This window comes from Eriocheir sinensis, chromosome 41 (genome assembly GCF_024679095.1).
Source record: "Eriocheir sinensis breed Jianghai 21 chromosome 41, ASM2467909v1, whole genome shotgun sequence".
Taxonomy (NCBI): Eukaryota; Metazoa; Arthropoda; class Malacostraca; order Decapoda; family Varunidae; genus Eriocheir; species Eriocheir sinensis.
In genome coordinates this window covers 4101533-4127476 of record NC_066549.1, presented here as the reverse complement: position 1 = coordinate 4127476, position 25944 = coordinate 4101533, and the positions used below count along the sequence as shown (strand labels likewise).

At 41.8% G+C, this 25944-nt stretch overlaps 1 long non-coding RNA gene across 1 annotated transcript in view; it reads left to right on the top strand.

Moving 5' to 3' along the window:
• The window catches only part of LOC127009517 (uncharacterized), a 50987-nt gene extending 25606 nt beyond the window's left edge, over window positions 1-25381 (top strand). The window contains exon 3 of the long non-coding RNA XR_007762033.1: window positions 25178-25381. This is a non-coding gene — a long non-coding RNA (uncharacterized LOC127009517). The remainder of the gene's footprint in view (window positions 1-25177) is intronic.
• The last annotated feature ends 563 nt before the right edge of the window (window positions 25382-25944 follow it).

Sequence of the window (25944 nt, the reverse complement as noted above, 5' to 3'; positions counted from 1 at the left end):
GTTGAGCTGCCCTGGCGGGTGTTTAGGTGAAGGTGGTGGTGGTCAAGGCTGTGCTCAAGGAATGCTTGGTATGCGATAATACTCAATGTCTAGGGGAAGGTTGTGGTGGTGAAGATAGTGCTGAAGGAATGTGTGATATGCGACAACTCTCATAATGTCTAGTCTTCCTCCTCTCCTCAGAGACCACGTTGAAAAAAAAAATCCAGAAACGGAATTAGTTCAAGGAAAAAAAAAACAAAAACTAAACGCTTCTCCTGTAACAGAAACAGAATGGAATGGCCAAAATAGACGATCATTTCGGATGGAGAAGTTTCTTTTCGTAGTCAGGAAAAAATACAGACAAAGGAAGGCTGTTCCAGAATTTACCTGTGAAAGGAATGAAGGAATGAAGATGCTGGATAACGGGATTTGGATAGCATTGAAATGAGCAAGAGTAGAAAGTCGTGTGCAGCGAGGCCGCGGAAGGGATGGATGCATGCAGTTAGCAATTCAGCAAGAAAATATCGATGGAAGGTAGAAAGAGCAACAACACTGAGAGCAGAATTTAAAGGTGGTTTGGAACGCCTTGCCAAGTACAAAGAAACTTAACTTGGATCAATTTTTCCCAACTTTTGAGAAAAAAGTTAAGTAATTGCATATACGAATTTTCCTCAACATCCCAGAACGAGTTCAGGTTTGCAAATCTTCTCGCCTAACTCTCGCACAAGCAACGGACATTTTCGCACTCTTATGGCTTGCGATTTCGTGCTTAAAGTGATGAACTGCGACGCAAGAGTTGTGTTAGAGAGACTTTGTTGTTGTCATTCCATAAAAAATAATCAGAGTCCTGTTAGTTTTAGTTATTGCGTGACTTTTATGAGATGGCTTAAAATTTAACCCAATTATTATTGCAAGCATTTTGAAAAAACAACAACTTTAATACATTTCTAGTTCCGGGTCTAAAAGTTAACAGAAAAAGTTAAAATCGTCGCATTTTTGTTAAACTCATATTTCTGTGATAAATACTGAGCGATGCCGAGCTTTCATTAGCTTCCAGTGTTCATTATATCGAGCAAGGTCGTTAGTATAAAATGTTCTTATGAAGATCTTCTTGTCATGAAACTTCTGACTGGGCCCAGACACAGGCTCTCACAACCACAACTTGAAAGTCATTGATCGGCCATGTAGTCTAGACAATTCATCCGACCTCAATTCCCTCCTCATTTTACTCGTCGTTCCATTCCGCTTTTGGTCACGTCCGCCCTCCACAGAGCCTTTCTGGACGTTCATTTTGTCCCTCACACACCTCCCCTCGCTCCTTCCTTTCCTCAATCATCTCCCTTCCCAAAACCCTCCTTTGCCTCTCCTCCTCATCCCTTTCATCCCCTTATCAGTTTCCTGCTTCCTTCCTAAGTCCTCTCCTCCATCCATCAGCCCTCACTTTCATCTCTCTCTCTCTCTCTCTCTCTCTCTCTCTCTCTCTCTCTCTCTCTCTCTCTCTCTCTCTCTCTCTCTCTCTCTCTCTCTCTCTCTCTCTCTCTCTCTCTCTCTCTCTCTCTCTCTCTCTCTCTCTCTCTCTCTCTCTCTCTCTCTCTCTCGCTCTCTATCTTTATCTCTACTAATCTATCTCTGAGCTATATATCCACATGTCTATCTCTCAAAAAAAAAGGTTTTATAAATAGGCTCTCCTAAAAAGGACTTACTTCTGTGAATAAATGTAATTTCTTGAGTTCCTGCAATTCAATTTAGAGAAGACCTTCTAAAACAAAATAAATATACCTAAAAAACTAAACATGATGATCTGGTTTGTCATATTTTGTTTTACCTTGTGGGAGGAGCGAGCTACAGGTACTTTTTTTTATTTCCGAGTCCTAACCTTTCATCTCTTTACCTGTCAGCCTTGGAGGGAGGGGGGTATATGAAAGTTCACAGTCTCCCGGGTTATGAAGTAGATGACGGAGGAAGTGCGTCAGGGCTCAGGCATTAGACTTAACATACAAACTGCACCGCTACTCGTATTGCAGGAGCTTAGTATTCAAGCCAGCCACCGTCCCCGTACCCTAAACACACACACACACACACACACACACACACACACACACACGTATTCGTATATAAGAGCGAATGCATTTCCCACACTTACTCTCCGTCCTTGTACCATTCTAACCAAACATATCCATCATCTCACCCCAAATCTCTCCTCCGTTCTAACACAAACACTTCCTTCTCAAGCACCACCGCTACCACTGCTGCCTCCAGGAATGACTGAGTCCGAGAAAAAGAAAAATACGTAGACAGCCTGGAAAAGATAAATAAGTTAAAAAGAAAAGAAAAAATGAGAGAAGGTTGGAAAAGAAAGGTAAATACAGAAAACCGTGAATTAAAAGAGAAGAAGGTCAAAAAATAAAGAAGAGGGACTGATAAAGGGAAAGAGAAAGCTATAAAATAAAATAAAAATGAAGAAATGGAAAGAAAAAAATTAATGAGAGAGAGAGAGAGAGAGAGAGAGAGAGAGATTTCCTGAGCAGATTTATTTTCAGTGTTCACATGAGTAATGTAAAATCAGGTGTGTGTCAAGGTTTGCGATGAGAGGTTTTGAGAAGGTCCTCAACGATGTGTTCTTAAAGGCTGTGATGCGGAGTGTTGTCCATCATTGGATTACCGTTGTGTTATATATATTTGAGTTACCGTTTTGTTATACTTATTTCGGGGTGAGCATGAAAGGTGAAAATTGCTGTTTCGCGCCCACAAAGATCAAGAGCAATAGCAATAGTATTGACATGAGTATTATTAGCAAGAAATACGTACAGCAACAGCAGTAACAACAAATAATGTGGCAATATACACACAATATGAACCTCGATATTAATATAAAGTTTAATGTATCACCAGCTTGTGAATGAAACAAATACAACCGTAATATTCATATACTTATAACAATGTTTTGTAAAACTGGACAACGTTTAATGAATTAAGCGTCCCTGCCGCCGTTATCAATATTACATGTATATTTTTAAAGTAACGCAACAGGTGTGACTTGCAAAAAATTACCAAATGAACGACCACGGTCAGCTTAGTCAAAGGAAAAGTAACACGTCCAGCACAGGTGTATCGGGCGGCTACATTTACCTTTTACATAAAATGTTACGTGCAAACTATTTCCATAACAAAAAGAATGCGCCGTTTAATGAAAAATTATCGGAACGAAATCACTCTAATTGCACATATTTTTTCACATTTTTTGTCTAGTGATATCAAGTTATCAGGTTGAAACTTTTGATTGTCGTTTTTGTTGATTTGCGCGTCAAACGTTGTCATTTTTTGCATATTTTTAAGACACGATGGCGAAGGCTATGGCGAGACCTGCCCTCAAGAGCACATACTTCAAATGTAAAGGTATCTATCCTTTTCAAGAACAGTTGCCTCGCAAGACTTTATAAGCACACCATGATTCACTTGTTACGCAGCTCATAGACAGCAGTAAGCGCAAGGATTATACTTGATTCAAAGGTAATGGATATAAAACACTTTTCAGAACCAAATATGAACCAGAAAGCATATTCTCTTACACATTCCATATGTTTGTTTCTGGCTTTTAAATCAAAGGATTGTTTATAAGTCGGTTTTTGCAGTTTTTCGTTAGAGACCAAATAAAATAGCTTATGCTGGATAAAATTTTTCGTCTGTCTTATTGTATTGTTAACCCATATGAATGACGAACATAAATATCAGAAGAGTAAATCATTTCTCTTATAAACCCAAATAAATGAGTAGGAGATATTGTAGACTATTTATGCCTATTTTCATTTTAAACTATGGGAGCGTTTATTCTCGGGAAGTAAATATCTTTCCTCTGTGTCTACCACATAAAGACACACTACCGTATAAGGGGACCCGCGGCGCACATAACCCTTCTCTATAGTCCCGCAGGTGATATCTGTAGGGCACTGCTGGGCCTGGCCGGAGTGGATTACCTTGTTGCTGTGTTGCCAGTAAATGATGTGTGTGTGTGTGTGTGTGTGTGTGTGTGTGTGTGTGTGTGTGTGTGTGTTAGTTTGTTTATTTTTTTCCTCGTGATACATTACTGCTACAAACCATATCAGTGAGGGGAGTCGGTGGATGAATGGTCAGCGTGCCGGCGCGGTGTTCTGGAGGACCAAGGGTTCAGTCCCGCCACTAAGAGCTGGCAATTTTCAGTTATCACCGAGTGGCCAAAAACTTCGCACTTGTTATCCTAATGACCACCTTTCAACCCGAACTCTAGTGAAACTCTAAAGAGGATCAAGTGGAGCTCCAGAGGCCAGCATGAGCCAAGCAAGGTGGCGCAACTAAACCATTTGCTTGTCCTGCTAACGTGCTGGGTCAACGAGCAGGCCCCATCAAAAAAGTCCACCAGTGCTATAGGGCGAACGCAAAAGAAAACGTGAGGCAGACTTTTCACTCACGCGGATAGACAACATATCTGGCATTTTTTTCACACCCAGTTGTATTTTCTCCGTGTCGTGAAGGCCCAGCTCAAACACGGGACTTGGCAGTAAGGCGGAGGTGAACCAAATGAACGTTACTTACGATCACAGTCCCGCGATTGTGTTATCTGTTCACCTACGAAATTGGCAAGGTGATCCCTTATATACCTGATTTGCGTTGCCTTGTTTGCATGATTCCGTACTTACTGTTATCCTCGTGGAGGTCATCAATTTTGGGGAATAATAACACAATTTAGACACCGTCGATTGTGGCAGGAGAGTAGGAGGGTATTAGTAGCCGTGTATTATTATTATTATTATTATTATTATTATTATTATTATTATTATTATTATTATTATTATTATTATTATTATTATTATCTAAAGGCCCCACCGCATGCAGTAGGTGAAATAATGAATATATCAGGTCCGTCGAGGGAAGCAAGATAGTCGCGTGCTTTACATATCTCCTCTTTTACTCCCAAAATTGAGACACGGTGAAGGAAAAAGAGAAAACACTGTCGGACGTTATTTATTAAGTCTTAATGGATCTATTACCGTGTGGGTGTCGTGAAGGAAAAGAAAGGATCCTGATTCTGCACCTCTGAACTAAATCTTTCGTTCCGGTCGTGGCTCTGTTGTGACGATCAATATGACGTACTTGTTCAACGACTCGGCCTGACCTGGATGTGCTTAATTTTGTGTGGCGAGATTTCTGCCGTCCGTCTTCGTCTAGAGCAAGGAAGCAAAACCAAAGGTGATTTTTTGTTGTTGTTTTTCATGGCATTTCCCGTTTCACGTTTCACCTCCGATCTCTTACCATGACCTCTGGCCTTGACGTCTACCTTCTTTCCTCTGACATTTCATATTTTATTTTATAGAATATCGCTTGTAATCCATGGCATATCGTCAGGGAAAAGTAACAATTATCATTATTTTTTATTAATGTGTTTGATATTTGGTTATTTCATCCTATTTTTTTAAAGCTTTATTAATTATTTTTCTTTTACTTTGATAAACATTTTAGACGAAGGCTAAGGTTAACGCAAATTGTTGTATACACTGTTCCATTAAATTATTTCATTGAGGTAACTTAGCTTTTGCCTTTTGCCAGAAATCAATAAGGCAACGAATTTTCCAGACTGCAATACTTATATTACCTCGCCGGGTGTCGCCCAACAGCTGATTTGTCATATATTTACTTACTGACGAAATGCTGAAAATGAAGTCAACCGTGCAATTTGTGAAGCAGGTTTTGTTCGTGTCGAATTTGAAGTTGTTTACAGGTAACAAGATGCGCGCGTTCTCTCTCTCTCTCTCTCTCTCTCTCTCACACACACACACACACACACACACACACACACACACACACACACACACACGGGAGGCAGTTCGGACCTTAGCATGTTATTTCACCAGATTTAGAATAAGTAATAGATTATCGCGCCCCGCTCCAGCACACGCCCGCGCCGCCCGCCAGAGCCACCCGCTGCACAATCTTGCGCCATAAATTTGCCAGAATTGCATCAGAATGTCATGGCCGGGAATCCGTTTCGCGGCTCCGTCTCACTAATAAAGGCGTTTCCGTGAGACACCAGGGCAAGGTGAGAGATTTATTCCCCAAACTTAATTAATGCACCTGTAATCTTCGCGCATAGCCTGCTCGGGAAAAACACATAAAAACTGATTTACACCACACTGATTTAAAGGCAGTTTGACGCCTGGGGGTGAAAAACTGCGTGTTATGAATTTTGTCGATGCAACTTTTACGAAAGTGGCGCCAACATTTAATTACTGAAAAAAATATGAGCACGTGAATTTTACTTATAGCACCCAAACACACACACACACACACACACACACACACACACACACACACACACACACACACACACACACACACACATGTTATTGAAAACTGCGATCACCGAAATAACGACAAATCTGTGTAGCATTAACCATTTATTGTGTTTGTGGTGTGTGTGTGTGTGTGTGTGTGTGGGGGGGGGGGCTGTTTTTATGTGTGCGTGCGTGTACATATGTAAGATTGCGCGTGCATATATGTGGGGTTGGTAATTATTAAACATCATTAATAACTATTATTGTTATTTATTTATTTATTATTATTATTATTATTATTATTATTATTATTATTATTATTATTATTATTATTATTATTATTACTATCATTTATGTTATTAATGTTATTATTATCATTATTGTTGTAAGTTAGCAGCAGCCGGAACAAAAGGAGCAGCAGTAGTACTAGTAGCAGTGGTAGTAGCAGTAGTAGTAGTAGTAGTAGTAGTAGTAGCAGTGGTGGTAGTAGTAACAGTAGTAGTTGTAGTAGTTGTAGTAGTAATAGTGTTAGACTTGTAATAGTATAAGTAATGTATGTTCATTAAATTCTATTTTTGTGCGTGCAAATGCTCCCGCGTCCACACAGCTTGATAATATTTATTAGTTCAGAAAGTCATGTTTCACACAGGGCATCCAATTAGCCTCCTAAAAGCTGAAACACTGCACTCAGTAATCAGAGTCATTGTGTCTCTCATTTATCTGTGAACATCAAAACAATCTCGTCATGTGTTTTGGGAAATGTAGTTGACAATGAAAGCTCCCTTAATCATATACCAATAAAAGTGTGTGTGTGTGTGTGTGTGTGTGTGTGTGTGTGTGTGTGTGTGTGTGTGTGTGTGTGTGTGTGCTCTAGTAATTAAACACGGAAATAGTAGATTGAAGGAAAAGAGAGAAACACTAACCTTATGCCGAGGAGGTTGATGTGGTAAAACACTAGAAATAATATATAGTCCTCTAGACGGCGCGAGTGTTTCTATAAAATAAGGCGACAGACCCTAAAGGAAAACGGTATCAAAAGCCCTTTATTTTTACTTCAAAGATGAGTAATTCACGGAAAGGACATAACGGAAACAGCGTAGCCTTGCCTGCAAATTACATCATAAACTTTTATATACTTGAATCTCATTAAGACTTTCTTCCCATTTTTTCTTTTTATTTCTTTCTTTTCTTCTGTTTTTTCTTTTGTTCCCGCCACGATCAAAGCAAGGAATGACACCGTTTTTCACTTCTATTTTCTACAACTCGTCGCTTACCGTAACTCCATTGTAGACTTAAACAGTTGCTTGCGTATGTATAATTAGTGGCATTTTTTCTTAACACATTTTTCCACGGTCCGTCGTTAGTCTTGTCAGTGTCACGATTTCTCCTTCCCTTCGTATTCCTCAGCACTACCATCAGCATTGTCAATATTGCCGGCATCGCTGTCCGGATTACCACAGTTTACCTTTAGCCCATTTAACGACCAACCCGAAAGGCGAGTATGGACAGACTTGACGTCGATATATTCCAGGCCGAGATAGACCCCGGGCCCGCGGATTCCTTGCTATAATACAGGAATGCTCACCAATGCACCACTGAGACACTTTATCCTTTAGCTACTTATTAACTATATAGATTTTGAGAAATCGAATCCACAATCAGGAGGTTTAAAAATAGCAATTTTTGAACCCAATGCCGTTAAAAGAAATATTTATGCGAATAATATAGTCAGGTTTGCCTTTTCATGTCGGTGTACTGTGTTATAGTATGGTGAGTGTAGGGTCCATGGACCACTGAGAGAGAGAGAGAGAGAGACCTTCTTCTTTAGGCTTTATTGAGCTGCATAGACGAGTACGTGCAGGAGGTACAGCAAGGGTCGAGTCTGTGAAACATAAAAACTATGAAATACTGAACTATGAAACACTGGACTATACTGAACTAAGAAGCACTTATTATTTTATCTATTTATTTATTTATTTATTTTACATTGCGGCGTATTGCGCCGTTAGGATTTTCCCCTGGTAGGGCCTGATGGTTGGCCCAGCCCATTCTGGCGCAGGCGAGTGTTTATAGTTGCGCCATCCATTAGAGTGAGCATTGACCTGCACGCTTGTTTGGTTCTCAACTTTAACATTATTTTGTTCAAATGACTCGGTTTGCAGATAAATTCATAAGAGATGACCCTAATGTAACGCTCAGCCTTCGAGTGATTCTAGACTTACCAACAAGATTAACACGACAGACGAAAGTGCACAGTAGATGTTATATTCTTTTAACGACATAATTTTTCCCTACCGTTCGCAAGGTTTTCCAAACTGTAAAAGATTTTATCTGCTGGTGTTCCAGTAGCAAACTCTTTTTATGTTTTATAACTCCCTTTTCCTCCGCCGTTACCCTTTTTGCCATCAACATCCACACTTTTTTCCCCTTTTTTTATATTTCCTTTACTGCTTTTGAGTGACTGCATATTTTTTCAGTCCTTGTTATTGCCAGTGTGGTCACATGTCAATGAGATTCACAATATAATGCTTCTCAACTTCGTCGATTACACATCATTCAATGAGTTTAGTTTAATCACTTAGTTTTCATATTTTTTAACTTGCATGTTTGCCTCCTTTTGTTAATACTTTTACATATGTATCACGCAAAGGTTTCCTCAGCATAGCGTTCTGTCTTAATTATCTAGTAAGTACTCAGCGTTACCCTTAAAAAAGAGTGAATGTGGCTGGAATTGCCTCACCTCGCTCGTCTGTCATGCCTTCCCCTGCAACATCCACGTATATGTAATTATGAATCACCCTGGTCATCATCCATCACGTTTCTTACTTCCATACATTAACTCGCCTGCTTTTGCCCTTCATTTTCCATTCCAAAGACTATTATTAAACTGAAAAGTGCCACCTCTGCCCAAGTCATGACTGCAGCGTTTACAGTTGCATTAATTCTTTGTCCCCTCCGCCACTTGTTACAGATTTTTCCTCGTCGCATTTCCAGGGTTTCTTTTTCAGTATCTTTTGCCATTGCAGTGTGATGGAACAGTGATTGCTCAGAGCGTGGTTGTAATCGCTTCCCCCTCGTAAATCCTACCAACATTTTTACGGTCTCTCTCTCTCTCTCTCTCTCTCTCTCTCTCTCTCTCTCTCTCTCTCTCTCTCTCTCTCTCTCTCTCTCTCTCTCTCTCTCTCTCTCTCTCTCTCTCTCTCTCTCTCTCTCTCTCTCTCTCTCTCTCTCTCTCTCTCTCTCTCTCTCTCTCTCTCTCTCTCTCTCTCGTTTTGTTCTTTACCCCAAAACCGATTTGTTTAGACGAAAAATTGAGTAAAAATGTAACAGTTTTCCCTCAGCTCACTGTTTATTTCTTTTCCTCTCTGATTGTTTTGAACATCACTCTTTACCCTTTGATTTCTTGGTGTCCAGTTCTTGGGAAAAAAATACGGAAGCCAACACAAAAGATCTGATTTGATTTTCGTAGTTTTCTTCCATTTTTAGTGTTCTTTATATGTTGACATCTGTCGTGTTTGTAATTATTTCGCGTATTCATGTATGCCTGCTCTCTTGATTGTGTCTACGGATAATGTTATGATCTGATGCAATTCTTGTGAGTACAAAGCGTCTGGAGCGAGATGACCTCCAGCGGAGATCAGGTGTTTTATTATGCAAAATTAATTTATCACGTCACGTCTTTACTGCATATTAACACCACATCCGCGGCGGCGGCGGTCAAATAAAGAAATGAAAAAATATCAGTGTTTCTCGTTGCAGCTACAGATTGCAATGTAAAAATTATCCTCAAAATCTGAAATAATGAGACGTCAAATACTGAAGTGAGTTTACGAATATTATGTTTGAAAACATTGTATGACGATTTTATACATGAAAGAAAAAAAATTGAACCATAGGCAAGGAAATGTTTTTTCTTTGAATTGAATGAAAGAAGGAGGTGATGGTTACGGAATAAAAACACACATGAACCCACTCAACCAGGCAGGGCAGCAGTGGGCCCGCCTCGTGGTCTCCTGCACCACACCCTCCCAGGCCCGCACGCCCTCACCTGGTACACGCAAAACATGTTGACTTTGTTGGATTTCCTTCCCATCACACTGTGTATTATTCCTTTGTTGCTTATGAGAGAGAGAGAGATATATATATATATATATATATATATATATATATATATATATATATATATATATATATATATATATATATATGCCGTTCACTGACATGACAAATTTCCTCTCGTGAACACCGGCATTGCCAAGCCGTTCTTCTGCGTTCCAGGACAGCTTTCTGCCCAGGAAATTGTGTCGCGTCCTGCAAGTGTCTGGCGCGACTCTTGGATGATGTGACCGTAGCGTGTGTGTGTGTGTGTGTGTGTGTGTGTGTGTCTCCAGCGTTACCCTGAGCTAGTTTGGCTGTGACATTTGCTTGTTCTGAACGAGTTATACAATTTCACGCAAATGGCCGAAGAGAGTATAAGGTAAACTGTTCCTATACAACCATAAATGTGTTTGACCCAAGACTTCCAGACTTAAGCAACATGAACTGATGCCTTCCTGGTTACGAGAGATCGGAGCCTCACTCTCAAACAGCACATAAAGAAGCTGAAAACTATAAGCATGTAGACCAGAGCTGAATAATTCACGACAAAGGGTCTTCTGTAGCCTTTGGGTTGAAAGGCGGAAGACGCTGAATATAATGTGAGCAGCTGAAGTAAAAATTGTTATATTGAATTGATATGAACAAAGTGTTTGTCCTGAAATTATGTATGTTAGACACACACACACACACACACACACAAACACACACACGGTGGATTAACATATTGGGCGTATCCGTCGTGTTTGCTCAGCCGCCGCCTTGTGTCGGCAGCACAGGATGGAGGCATCCCTCAAGCCGCGGCCCGGAATAGATTAGCATTTTGTTTGTTGCTTTACTTACAATGCTGAATCACTGAGTCAGTGCCTGGCAATACATAGTATGCATATGTGTGTGTGTGTGTGTGTGTGTGTGTGTGTGTGTGTGTGTGTGTGTGTGTGTGTGTGTGTGTGTGTGTGTGTGTGTGTGTGTGTGTAAATTTGTGTGTGTTGGTAAGAGCTTACATGTTTAATCTACACGGAATGGTGTTACTAGTTATCGCCGAGTGTTTCATGTCAGCAGTAAGCCGGTCTTTACAACGCTTCGGTATAGTGCCAGGCGGCCTGCTCGGCGTGAATCAAGAGGTATCGTGTAAATGAACTTCATCTGTTGGCGCTTTGATCAATTTTGTCGCCTGTTGTGTAAGGAAAAACAAAGTCATCGTGTTACTGTAAATCACTCATTATGAAGACACGAGCGGTGAGCCGTGCTTTGATGAGCCGTTTCGCTTCCTTTTTTTCTTTTGTAATTGAGAGTTTGAGGCTCCGTTTGATGTTTGCTCGCCTAATGACGGCCCGCACGCGCCGCCGCCTCAAATATGCCCAGGCCGCCACAAGCCACTCAGCTCGACAATCAGTTTTTTTTATTATTTTGCGGAATGCAACTGTTAGTCTACACTGCAATATAGTTAAGGCTCTTTTTGCCTCTTCTTCAATATGGCGTTTCATCGTGTAGACTTGGATTCATATAAACTTTTTTTCTTGGAAATATTTTTTGTGTGTGTTATATTGTGTGTATCATGCTGTAGATAAGTATATGTGTGTGTCTGTAAAAAATAGATTTACGTTAGTACTTATTTCACGAATTTTGCCACAATTGTGAGATAAAGAAACTGGACTAACCAGGACATTTAGACGCCAGAAGTTTCCACGTGTTAATGTTTCACTTTTCACAAAAATTGTTTAGCATTCGTCACCGCGGATGAAATGCCGCGTGCAGTGAAACATTTTGTTTGGAGAGCATGAAGCGGGGAACAACTGTGGCAGGGAACGGCTCACTGCACACGGCTGTGCCCCGCCCCTGCCAGGCGAGGCTTGGGAAACATGGTGCCGGATGACGAGCAGGGTCGCTATCAGTTCCACCACGGAACGGTGTGTGTGTGTGTGTGTGCGTGTGCGTGTGTGTGTGTGTGTGTGTGTTGTCTGGATATATAGATATGCAATCCATCAGGATGTATTATCTTTGACAGCAAATGTTCACAGGCATCCCCACCACTGCGTGTATCACGACGCAAATCTTTTGTTTTCTGTGTGTCGATATATAACTTTGTGCCCAGTTGATGATGGATGACCCCACGTCACGTGTCTCTTGACACCTGTCCTCTGCCCTATCATTACGTTACTAATGCGCAAATCCACAATAATAGTCGTGGGGCATTTTGTGATAAAGGGGAAAAAATAAATGTTGGGTGAACAATGAACGATGGAGCAATAGCGGATTTATGTAAAGACTCGCAGGATTGCCTCCTTGTCTCACGTTACCCTTTACTGATCAGATCAAAACCACCCACTCAAGGCAGAGGCTTCATCGTGGTAATCTGTATACAAGCGGTGCACGGACGCTTCAGTATTGGCCTCAAACGAGCACCACTTCCCTTGAGCCCACTGGGAGCCTCTCTACGCCGCCACGCCAGCTCAAGGGTGGCTGAGGGTACTGCATGCTGAGTCCCGCCAGCCGGTACGCTCTTACAGCCGCTGGTGTAGACATGTTCAAAGGCTGCCTCTAGAGACATCAAGAGATACTTATCCTGGCTTTGAGACTGTTTGTCTGGCGGCACATCTGTGTGCTTCTGTATATTTGATTCCCCATCTGACTAAGTGAATATATCCGATCCGCCTGCCTGCCTGGCTGTGTAGGGTTCCTTCTCTGCCTTTATTTGTTTTTGCCTTCAAGATATTTTCTTAACACCCCACCACCACCACCACCATTACTCCTAAATCCATTATTACACCAAAAACGTACACTTCTGTAGATTTAAATTACTTATTTCCGAATTTTATTTGAGGCGGCTCTCTTGAGTAGCATACCTGGTAAAAGAAACACGCTGAAGTGACGAGCATGTGTCCCTGACGAGGTGAGGACACACCAAGTGTGGACACACTACTGCCAGACATGGTCTCCCAAGATCAACCTTGTGTCTGGTGCTTGTGTTGACTCCTGGAGGCAGCCAGACGTGAGAAAAAAATACTCGACTGTATACAGAGGGAGTCCAATCCCTTGATCCGGCAGAGGAGACACGACCTGACTTTTAAAACAAGGACGTGACTTTTGGTGCAGGCAAAGTCTAAGTTTAGATAACAGAGACATTATCTCTTGTGTTTTCTAATATTCTTCGCAGCAAATACTCGTAATGGAGCCATTGTCCCCTGAAAATTTGCAGTAGTGATGTTCTGTGTACTACGTGTGTCTGTACTGCGGCAGCGAACGTTCACTGACATCGCTGACAGCCGAGGCAACAGTACATGCACCCCGCAGGCCACAGCTGGGGTTGCGGCTTCATATTGCTTGGCGAGGGCAGTTAATGGTATTGCTCCACCAGAAGTGCTCTGCAGAGTTCTTACTCCAATCTGCATTATTCCCACACTGGGTACACACTGTAGTGGCGGCTGGAGAAGCTAGTGAATAAATCGTTAAAAGCGCATCGCACGAAAATGTTATCAATACTCGAAACTTAAACAAGAAAAAAACTGCCCACCACCTAAAGTAATATATAACAATAAAAAAATAGTGTGTCATTTTGATACAAGTAATTATTTGATAATTCATTATTCAAACAAATCAATCACTAAAAGCTAGTATTTTCCTTATATGTCCTAACGAAAAAAAATTCGACGTGGGGATTAACATATACGAATACATACGAATACGAATATACGCACAAATACGAATATACTAAAACCGCTTTGACGACCGCTCGTTTGTACTGAAGATTTTATGCGTGTACTAAATTTTTTGGGGTGAATGTAAGATAGGGACTAAAAACATATGGGCCAGACACCTCACGCTCATGGCACTGGGAACGGAGCCAGACAGCGGATGGCAGACACAACCTTTATCGCTCTTTAACACTATACCTTTAACACACACACACACACACACACACACATACACACACACACACACACACAGGGAACATAATATCTATTTTAGTTTTACTGAGTGTATATATTCGGATTCAGTTTGTCATGTTATTTCATCATATTAGAGAGAGAGGAATTCACTTTTCTCTCCATTTGTACTCGTTTTTACCTTTAATATAATAATAACCAGAATCAGCATCTTTATCATCATTTGTTCTTTACATTACCATCTTCTACTACTACTACTACTACTACTACTACTACTACTACTACTACTTTTTCTTCATCCTCTTTTTTTTTATTTAACTTTACATAAACTGCAGCCTTTTTACAGTAGGAGTAGCAAAATCACTCTACACTATGCTCACAAATACTAATTAAAGCCTTATTACAGGTATACGTAGAGTCTGTAGGTGTTGTCTGGAACGAGATTCAACTGAGCGAGGGAGTATTCCGTGCGAGTCTCATGTCAACGTTTCTAGAGTCCCAGGGTAGGAAAAGGAGAGGAATAAAGGACAAAACTGTAAACCCACCTCGCCGCACAGTGTTTGGCGACCATTCTCAGTTAATGTCTCGTATCTCTCTCTCTCTCTCTCTCTCTCTCTCTCTCTCTCTCTCTCTCTCTCTCTCTCTCTCTCTCTCTCTCTCTCTCTCTCTCTCTCTCTCTCTCTCTCTCTCTCTCTCTCTCTCTCTCTCTCTCTCTCTCTCTCTCTCTCTCTCTCTCTCTCTCTCTCTCTCTCTCTCTCTCTCTCTCTCTCTCTCTCTCTCTCTCTCTCTCTCCATTATCTCTCTATATCTCTCCCAAAACCAACCCCTCTCGCCCTTCCCTCCAGAGAGACCCGTGTCAAATAAACCACCATTCCACTCTCTTCCACCTCCTCCTCCTCCTCCTCCTCTTCCTCCACCTCCTCTATCCTCGTCCTTCTTCATATTATGGCTTTTGTTCTTTTTCCTTTGCCTCATCTTGCCTTTTGTTTCCCAGCCTTCTTTCCTCCCGAACCAATTCCCACTATATCCCTTTCTCGAGTCCCTCCGCGTCTTCTCCATCCCTCTAACGGAGCAGACAACGGCTTATGAGAGAGAGAGAGAGGGAGAGGGAGAGGGAGAGTGGAGTTCGTGCGCGCGTGTGTGTGTTAGGGAATGCGGAGGGAGGATTAGAGGAAAAGTTGTGTTCGGAATGCAATCAGTTCCTGGGGCACCGTGGGTAAAAAATATGACCTGAAGCGAAAGGAAGTGAACAGAATGAAAGAAAGATAAGGGAAACGTATAGGAGGCTTGCACGTGCGCGACTCTCTGGGAATAGCTTGTCCTATGAGAAACGAAGCTCAGTCTGTTGAAGGAATATTTAAACGAAGAAACATACAACCAGACAGACATAGGCATAGACTGACGGTTCCCTTTTTTTCTAGCAATGTCTATATTTACCTTCACCTATTATCCTATGTTTTGTATTTTCTCATTTTTTTCTTTTATTTACCTTGCTCTATTTTTCCACCCAGACTGCACTCGTTATGTTAAGTGTGTCATCACGTTTCTTATATGATTTTCTGCCTCTCATGTTGGAAAGTTGATATGAGAAGTAAGGTTTATGTTTATGGAATAGGTGAGCGGGGTCATGGAAAAGAAAAAGAAAAAAGACGAGGGAGGTGGAGATCATGCTGGAGACTGGATAGAAGTGGAGGAAGGGCCAGGGAAATGTTGCAGAGGGAATGGAGAGGGAAATAGAAGAGGAAGGTAAACACTTTAGAGAAGACTAGAGGAAGACTGGAGATAATGGAGGAGATTAAAGAGGAGTGGGGGAGATGCGGGGAGAGAGAGAGAGAGAGAGAGAGAGAGAGAGAGAGAGAATCGTGACAATACTCCTTTCCGCCAACCATCCCACCATTGCTCTCATTCCTATGCACTGAGATGATTTAAACCGTCTAATATATGCAGCTCCACCTCCTTAGCGCTCTCTGAAATATCCTCAATCCATATCCTCTCCGTCTCTTTCATTTTCCTTTAATATATTTCATTGTAGAGCAAGAAACTGATGAGGAAAAAATGGCTCTGAGTAACCACGGGGAATATATATTAAAATTCTGATTGGCTGTATTTTTCCTTCCATATTTTTCATTACAGAGCAAGAAACTGATCATGGTGGTTTGGCTCTGGGTAACCACGGGGAATATATATTAAAATTCCGATTCCGTGGCTATATTTTTCCTTCCATATTTTTCATTACAGAGCAAGAAACTGATCATGGTGGTTTGGCTCTGGGTAACCACTGGGAATATGTATTAAAATTCCGATTGGCTGTATTTTTCATTCCATATTTTTCATTATAGAGCAAGGAAACTGATCATGGTGGTTTGGCTCTGGGTAACCACGGGGAATATATATTAAAATTCCAATCCCGCGGCTGTATTGGCCACGGCGAGGGGCGACGGGCGGGACTCTGCCGTGATTGTAATGGTCGGGAGGATCGCACGCATTTCAGCCTCGATAAATTTTTTCCCGTTTCATCACTTTTCATAACGGGGATATTGAGCCTCGGATCGTGATTCATCCCACAAAACGAAAATGAAAGTGGAGAGCGTTATTCACCATCAGCTATATTGCGTCACGCACTCAATGATTCTTCTGCTGCTTGTTGATTCTATTGTTGTTGTTGTTTTTCATTAGCGCGTGCCGCAATAAGTGATGTCTATACCGCAGAATAATTGCGTGACCGTTAATACCTTCCATTAGCGGAGAATCCTAAATATAATTGGTAGATGCTCCTAAAGGGGATATCCTGAAGATGATTGACTCGAAAATTTGGTAGGAAAACTGAAGGCGAGGCAGGAATACTATTTTCTCTAACGTTTCGACAGACAAAACGTTAGAGAATATTGCACTCCTGCTTCAACCTGAGTTTCCTTACCACTTCTGTATTTATTTGCTTCAAGAGGAGAGCATCGAGACACCGCTCCACTAAAAACTGACCTCTCTTTTGGCCACTCTTCTATACTCTCTTTTTATAGGGGCAGTGATTAGCGGGCTTTTTTTATATCTATCATTTTTTTTTTTTTGTCCTTGAGCTGTTTCTATTACTATAAAAAAAAAAAAAACTGAACGGTTAGCATGTATCCTTTTCATAGCGAAGGGACATACACAGAATTAGCAAATATATAAGCATAATTTCTTTAAAGAACTGTTAATAATAATCCATTTCAATATCATAGCGAATACAACAGTAAGAGAAAACAAAGCTGTACTACTGTAGGCAACTAAATAACACAGTGATATATTTTTAAGCATAGGCCTAACCATAAACCCATTTTCATTAACGGCCGCGCCTAAACGATGTTATCCGCAGACACTACAGCAGTAAAAGACAACAAATCCGTGTTATTGGAGGAGAGTAAATGTTGTTATCCCCGCCATGCCGCCAATCCCGTGACCCAATACAAACCCTGAGGTGCTAAGCTGCCTAACTCAATTACTCGGCCCAGCTGTCGGGTGGCGCGTGGAGGTGGGGGTGAGGGGGGGGTCAAGTGGAGAAGAGGGTGATGGGAAGGGCGGGGTATAGATGAGTTGAAGATAAGGGTGAGGTGAGGGTGATTGTGAGAGTAAGGTGATGGTGAAGTTATGGTGAGGGTGAAAATATATTGTGTGGTGGAGGATTGTGGTGTGAGTGAGAGCTCTTAGGATGTGGAGACGGGAGGTTGTAAGAGTTCTAGATTGTCAGGTGATTGGTGAAAGAATGAAGCTGTGACAGGTAAGTCATTTTTGTGTGAGTATTTGATAGGTAAACGCTTGAAAGGTGTAACTAATGAACTGGTTTGGTGAATACAACGTACCATTGAGATTCTACTAACATTCTATACATAATGGAGTGTGTTTCTTTTAGTGCATTTGTTGGGGCCGCAGGTGGAATGTTGCGTAAGGCAGGGGCTGGTAACATTAGGAGGCCAGTGTCAGGAAGTTGTTGTGACATGTATTGCTGGAGGACGTGAGTGTGTAGTGTAAGCGTGAAGGAGGGATCATCTGCCGTCATCAATATCCTTTCCAGCGAGCCCATTACACTCCTCTGGCTGTCCTCCACTCCGTTGTGTTGGACTGGACTGTTGCTCTTGTACCCATCCATCATTCTTGCTTCCTCCTCACAGACATGTCCATCTCACCCTTTCTTTCTTTTATCATCCATCTTTTCTTTTTTTTCTTCCTTATCATCAGCTTTTATCATCATTTTCTTCATTTTCATTTTCTTTTATTCTTCTTTTCTCTTATTTTTTCTTTTTTCTTTTTTCCTTTATTTCTTTTCCTTTTTCTTTTCTTTCATCTTTCTTTTGTTTATTATTCCGTTTAGTCCTCTTTCTTTTTCTTTTCATCTTGTCTTCTTCTTTTTCTTCAACTTTTTCTTATGTTTCTTCTTCTTAATCTTCTTCCGCCTCTTCTTCTTTGCATATCTTAGTCTGTAGCATCCAAGGGTGTACTAATTTAATTTTGTCTCTCTTCGAAGGCATGCATCTCGTAGCATCTCGCAGCTTTCGGGGAGATGATAAAAGGTCTGACTTTACAAGGATTTCTATTTGGGAGGATTTGTTTACTAGTGGGGAATTGCTGATGTATAATCCCTTTTTTTACAGCGGAGGCAGCTCTAGGGAAAAAAATAAACAACAACAACAAAAAGGTCCACTAACGCTACTCCGAAAAAAACAACAACGAGAGGCCAGAAGAGAGGTCAAATTCGGATGAAGAGGTGTCTTGATACTCTCCTTGACTCGTTTATTGACCATTTCTTTCCGAGGTCAATATTCCGGTTGTGAGATAGAGAGGAGGCTGTCATTTTCGATCCATCAACTCTTCCCTCGTGAGGTAGATTGGAGGCTGTCAATGTCTGTCTATTCTCATTTATTTATTGACTATTTCTTTCTGAGGTCAACTACTCCGTCGCGAAATAAATAGGAGCCTGTCATTGTCTATCTATTCTCATTTATTTATTGCCTATTTCTTCCTGGGGTCAACTGTTCTGTCATTGTCTTATCTCTTTATTTATTGGCTATTTCTTTCTGAGGTCAACTGTTCCGTCATAAGATAGATAGGAGACTGTCCTTGTCTGTGCTACTCACGCCATGTCCTTGCGCCTCACACTAAAACTTGCTTGCCCCCAGCCGTGTTTCGTCGCCTGACATTAGCGAGTTTGGGTAAGTTTGGTTAAGTTAGGCTCCACCACACCTCCAACCCGGTCACTTCCTTGCCTCACCGTAAAACACGCTAGATGTCACCCGTGGCGTTTTGTTGCCTGATTTATTAAGTTTGGTTAAGTTTGGCAAGCTTGCGGTAGGTTAGTCTCCACCACCACCTTTAGCCCTGTCCCTCACTTCCCTCACAGTAAAACACGCTTGACTTGATATTGCTCCTTGCTTGATCTCACTCTCCGCGTTTTGTTGCCTGACGTCTGTGTTCCTAGTTAGTCAAGCATCACAAACAGCCTCATCAACTCCTATTGACCCTTCTCTCTCTTTTCAGACTCCCTCCTCACAAAAAAGCACACCCCTTTGAACACCTATCATTCCGCTAGACCTCTTTCAAAACCCTATCACTTACAAATTCAGGTCTTTTCTCTGCCTCTATCAGCCACCCGTCTGTCTCTTCTTTCCATGAATATAAAAGTCTGCGTCGAATATTCGCTCCAATCTCTTTTTTGGATCACCCGTCTGAGATAGTAAAGCGTCCCACTTCCGGTTGGCCGTCAACGTTACCCTCATTCTGGCTTCCATGGAATCGGTTGTCTCTTTCTTCCTGCTCCGTATGTCTTCACTTCTATTTCTGCCTTTGATTTTCCGTTTTTGCTCCCCATATCTATCCTCTTTCATGCTCCCCACATCACTCCTGACCTACCTTCTGACTTCTCTGGAATTGCGATCTCTTTTCCTGATCCATATGTTCTCACTTGTAATTCTCTCCCTTACTTGTAAACTTAGTCTCCGTTTGGCTTCACCTTCATGCTCTCCATATCACCGTCAATATCTTTACTGGCATCGTTGTCCCCTTCTCTAATCCCTATATCCTCACGTCTTTTTTTTCTTTTCCTAACGTTTAGACTTTGCTCCCAATTCCCCTTCCTCTTCTCCCTTCATTCACAGCCTCTACATCACACTATTCCAGGATGATATTCACCGAAACCTCGACTTGGCTTCTCTATCGATGTCCCTTCCTTTCCCAGCTCCGATTCCTAGGTCATCACCGCTTCCATAAAACCTTACTTGGTCTTTTCTTTCTTTCCATGGTTCCTTCTTTTCTCTCCGCATACCCCTTCCCCCTCCTGCCCCCCTCACGGCATGCACAGCACCACATTTACCAATTTCCACTATTTCTGGCTTTCTTTCCCCTTCCCTCTTTCCGTTCATGGTCCCCTCGGCTCTCCTACTTTCCCCGCTACGGCCTCCTAAGCCCCCGCTATGACCCTGCAGCCATCCACGTCCAAAACACTTATGTATGGCCCACTGTCCTTCCCTGTAACAAGTTCCCTCACCCATCCCGCCGACCATATCACCAAATTCACCCAACTTTCCTCGCCTCCGGCCTCTACCACAACCGCCTCCACCACGACCACAACCATCACTGCCCCCCCTTCACCCCCGCCCGGACCCAGCCCTCCTCACTCCGCCGTGTTAAGACAGACGTCGCTATGCAAATTGACTCACGCCAACCAGCTGGTTCGCCTCTCACTTGTCGATTCTCGCGACAGCCTTTGCGTCCCGCTGCCTCGACACGCAAATATGGTGTTCTGCTTGGTGGGAGAAAGACTTGTAGGGGAGGGGGGGCTGTTTGTGTTGAGTATCTTTCCCTTCCCCTCCCCCCCTCCCGTCTCTCTCTCTCTCTCTCTCTCTCTCTCTCTCTCTCTCTCTCTCTCTCTCTCTCTCTCTCTCTCTCTCTCTCTCTCTCTCTCTCTCTCTCTCTCTCTCTCTCTCTCTCGCTCTCTCTCTTTCGCTCTCGCTCTCTAGCTCTCGTAGCAATGGATGACTTTAAAAATATTATTATTACATTTATTATCGCGATGTTTATTTGGAAATGAAATGTAGGTTATAAAATATTTTTAATAACATTATTATCCCTAAAGATTTAAAAAGCAATAAAAGAATCGTGAAATATGTTGTATCCTGCACAGCCGTCAGTTAGCTCAGACTCAAAATAATATAAATGTTACTGTAGCCTTGCACACTTGTTGGTTGGTTAGGTATCATCTGTCATTTGGCGCATGTCCATATACCTATCGATCAGTCGGTGTATTGGTATCATATTCCCGTTGAAATGTTATCATAAAATAACCAACTCAGCAGGTGTCGTGGGTGCACACTGTCATTCGTTCACACTAATAAAACACAGCCTTCCTTCTCGTCAAGCTGGAGTTCAGGGTCACAGCAACAAAGCCTTTCTTTAACGAGGGCGGACGAACGACGTAGATAGAGGTAGAGAAATGTGCATTGGCACCAATACCTCACCCCGCCTTTTGTTTTATATTTTGACTTGAAGGTGACACGTAACCGTTCATGGGCAGCACAGTCGGCTGACAGAGGAACAGGTTGGCAGGGAAGGCAGTGTTTGGCCGTCTGCTCTCTCACTGGAAGCTCATCTTGATTGCCGTTTACGACCTAAAGCGCATCTCGTGCATTGCAGCGTTGCTTGTTTGTGCGCTTGACCAATTGGTTAGTTGTCTTGTTAGTTAGTTGGTTGTCTAGCAGTGTAAGCGACTGGCTGGCTGGATGACTGGTGGGATTGTTGGCTGTCTTGCAAATTGACTGGCTGCATTTGTTTCTCTAGGTTGTCGGCGCGCTAGTTGGTAGACTGGTTAATTATATGGCTGGATGACTGGGAATATAGGTGCTTAATAAACTTCCTGGCTGCCTAGCTTGCTGGCCGGCAGGAGTGCAAAATTCATGTTTTACCGAAAGGCAAGCTTACTTTTTGTTATCAGTATTCTAACCACATAATATAAAGATTCTGTATGTGAGAGGCGGTCTAGGAAATGCAGAGGTAAAGCCAAAACGTAAGCACTTCTGATGACTGGTGGTTATGAGAGAGAGAGAGAGAGAGAGAACAGAACAGAACAGAACAGAAGCAGAAAGCGAATCACAGGGGGACAGAGACGAATCAAGCATCGGATTATTCATTCCTGTTTTGTTTTTTTTCTAATTTGTCAGCTCTTGGTTTAACGCTCGTCTAGACTTTTTGCGCCTCACCTATTTTTTACATTTTTATTTTTCACGTTGACGACCTTGACCTCAGATATCCGGCGCTGTGTTTGGCGTGCTGTCAGTCACTGTCTCTCAACGAGGAACAAATTGTGTCTGAAGGAGCGATACCTGTCAGGAGGAGCGGAGCTTTCGAAAAGTAAAAAAAAAAAGTGACCTGCAAAAAAATATCATGGAACTTCAACACTTTATATTCACTGAGTTCGGTTCTACAATATATTAAAAGGACAATCATAGCAGAAACGCTTCGGCCAAAAGAACTGTGTTTTATTTTGTTCATTGGTCTTTATTCACTTTTTTTATAAGTTTTTTTTTTTTCAAAGTGTAGAAAACCTTGAACTTTAGCAAATAGACACAGAAATATGAAGCTCGAGTCTGATATTTGCTCATGTACACACACACACACACACACACACACACACACACACACACACACACACACACACACACACACACACACACGTAACCTGTAATCAGTGGTAATTCAGTAATGATAAAAAAAAAATTCACTCCCTTCATTATATGTCGTCCCGGGAAAAAGAAGAAACGGAAATATTGGCGATTTTTTTTTTTTTTTTTTTTTTTTTTGCGTCGATGATTGCGTTGTGTCGCCGTCTGTCGCCCGGAGTGATTTATTTGTCGGTAAACGGATTGCGAGGGGAACGCGCGCATACTGAGAGGTAAAGAGGTTAAAATATAATCAAGAAAAACTTATCATCTTGGGAAATTATTTTTTTATTGGAGCAAGAAATAAATGTTTGAGCGCACGCATAAACACGGATGCAATTACACACAAAAAAAAGTAAATAAATAAATGATAAATAAATAAATAATTAAAACAAAAAATAATAGATAAATGAAAAAATAAATAGAATAAAAAGGTGGATGATATGCGTAAACAAAGTCTTTAAGAAAATATAATGTAAAAAGTTTGCTTCTTAAAATGGGCAAGAAAGGAAAGAAAGCAAGTTCGTATAAACATGATTGTGTATCGCAGGAGGAGGCGGAGGAAGAGGATGATAAAATACATGGAGGAAGAGGAAAAATAAAGTTGAAGGAGGAGGAGGAGGCAGAGGCAGAGGATGGTATAACAGAAGGAGGTGGATAGTGATAATAATAATAATAATAATAATAATAATAATAATAATAATAATAATAATAATAATAATAATAATAATAATAGGAAGAAGAAGAAGAAGAAGGAAAAGAAGAAGAAGAAATAGAAGGAGAAGAAGAAGAAGAAGAAGAAGAAGAAGAAGTAGAAGAAGAAAATGACAAAGAAGGAAAAAGAAGAAGAGGAAGAAGAAGAAGAAGAAGAAGGAAAAGAAAAAGAACACAAAAATAATGATTCCTAATAATAATGATAAGAAGAAAAAGAAGAAGAAAATCTTTGATACCCTTAATAAGAAGAACAAGAACAAAAAGTAAAAGAAAAAGAAAAGAAAATAGAAAGGGAAGCAAAACGATGAGAGGGCAGAGGAGGTAAGATGGAAGAGCGTCGCAACAAACAAGTCATCACCGAGGCTCTCAACATCTGACCCATCATTCTCCTTTCCCGGAAGCCAACAACCTGCTCGAGGGGATATCCTGGTTCCCGACGCACCGCTTGGACACGAAGGTCAGGATGCTGTTTGCTCCAGAGACAGGCCGAGGCAAGGCTAAAGGCAATGGTCTTTAACTGCATCACGGTGAAGCTGGAGTGTAAGCCGAAAGCGGTCAAGGACAGGATCGAAGGAGGCTTGTATAGGCCGGTGAAGCGTAAGGGGGGTTAAGCTGTGAATGTGAGGTTCTGGATATAATAGATCATGTCGTTAGGAAGTGAGGAGGAGGAAGTGTGTGTATGTGCGTGTATGGGGAGGGCTGGGAAGTGTCTGTGTGTGTGTTTTTGCGTGTTTGTTTGTGTGGTGTGTATTTGTGCGTTCCTGTGTGTGTGTGTTTGTTATATCGTGTTTTTTGTTTGTGTTTGTGTGTGTCTGTGTCTGTGTGTGTGTGTGCGTGTCATTTGTACAGAGATAGGAACAAAAATAGCCTCACAGTCAAGGTGTACTGACACGTTATCAAAATGTGGCTGTCTTGGTGGCGTCCAATATTTCCCTCTGGAGTGGCTCACAACGCCCACAGCGACCGTGAATCAGAGGCTGTGATGACCCTCGCCCGTTCAGCTCCTCGGCGGTTATTGAGAAGTGAGGGAAGTGACGCAGGAAAGGCTTCACGTGTTTGCTTTTTGCGACCTGTTGGGAGTGGGAAGCTCCCTGGATATAGTGGAGTGTTGACGATGCTTTCAAGGCGCCAGGCGGAGAGGGAGTGAGAATGTGCTTACTTGAGGCTTGTTTGGCAGAATAACTAGTGTCGGGGTCAGAGCTTGAGAGAGGATGTCATTGCATTGTTTACCTTCGCTTACGGTTTTACTTTTGTTTTACTTGGCTACCTATTGCAATATGTTAGTGGCCATCCTCCTGAAATGTTAAGTATTATATGTCAGCTTATTTTTATACTCTTCATTTTGCCAAACAGCGGCTTCCTACTTTTTCCTCTAACCCTGTGTATCTCTATGTCATCTATATGTATCCGTATGCCATAGGAAGATGAAACTTATTCCCGTGTGACCGAGTGTAAAATAATAAGGTACAAGTAGGTGTAGAAAGAGACACATTAACGACATATCCTTTTTTTCCAGATTCCATTGACTGCCGCGAGGACAACCTTGATGATGATTGGCGAGTACAAAGATTATGGGTCGTATTTTAAAACATGTCGTCGCCCAAGCACTGATATTTGACAAGGCTTTCGTATGAGTTTTGGACTTTTCCAGGGATAGTTTAATGGCCCTGGTGGTAGTTTGATCCTTCTTCTGTACGATGAACCTGAAATACCACTCATGAGCATCTGACTTGATTTCCTTTTATGACCTTAAGAAATTGTTTGTGAGAGCCGAAAGCGTCTAACAATACGGACCTATGTGTCGTCCTCATTTTACAGCAAAGGAGGCAGCTCAAAGGGGGAAAAATACAGGAGAATAACCCCGCTATGTCGCTGGTCTCCAATACGTATTGCTCTCCGATTGTCCAAGTGTGATAGGTATTGTGATATTCCCAGTTATTGCGCAAGAGAAAAACTGAGGAAAGAATAGATATTGTACCGGTGGTGTAGGTGTAGGAGTTATTTTACACCTCCAGTCACTGAACAGACGATCGGGTGAAGCTAGCCGTGAGGATTCTGTACCAGTGGCGGTGGCGATAGTGATGGTGAGTGTGGATTAAAATACCGTTTGTGACTGTGTTTAAGGATGATAGTGATGAGCATTACAGGTCGTGGTAATAGCGACAGTTTTGCTAATGATTATAATAGTGATAAAAGCAGTATGTATAATGACTATGCTGGTGATTGTGATCGTGAGTGTGGATGAACATGATTGTGGAGGGGGACGGTGAACGAGGATCATTA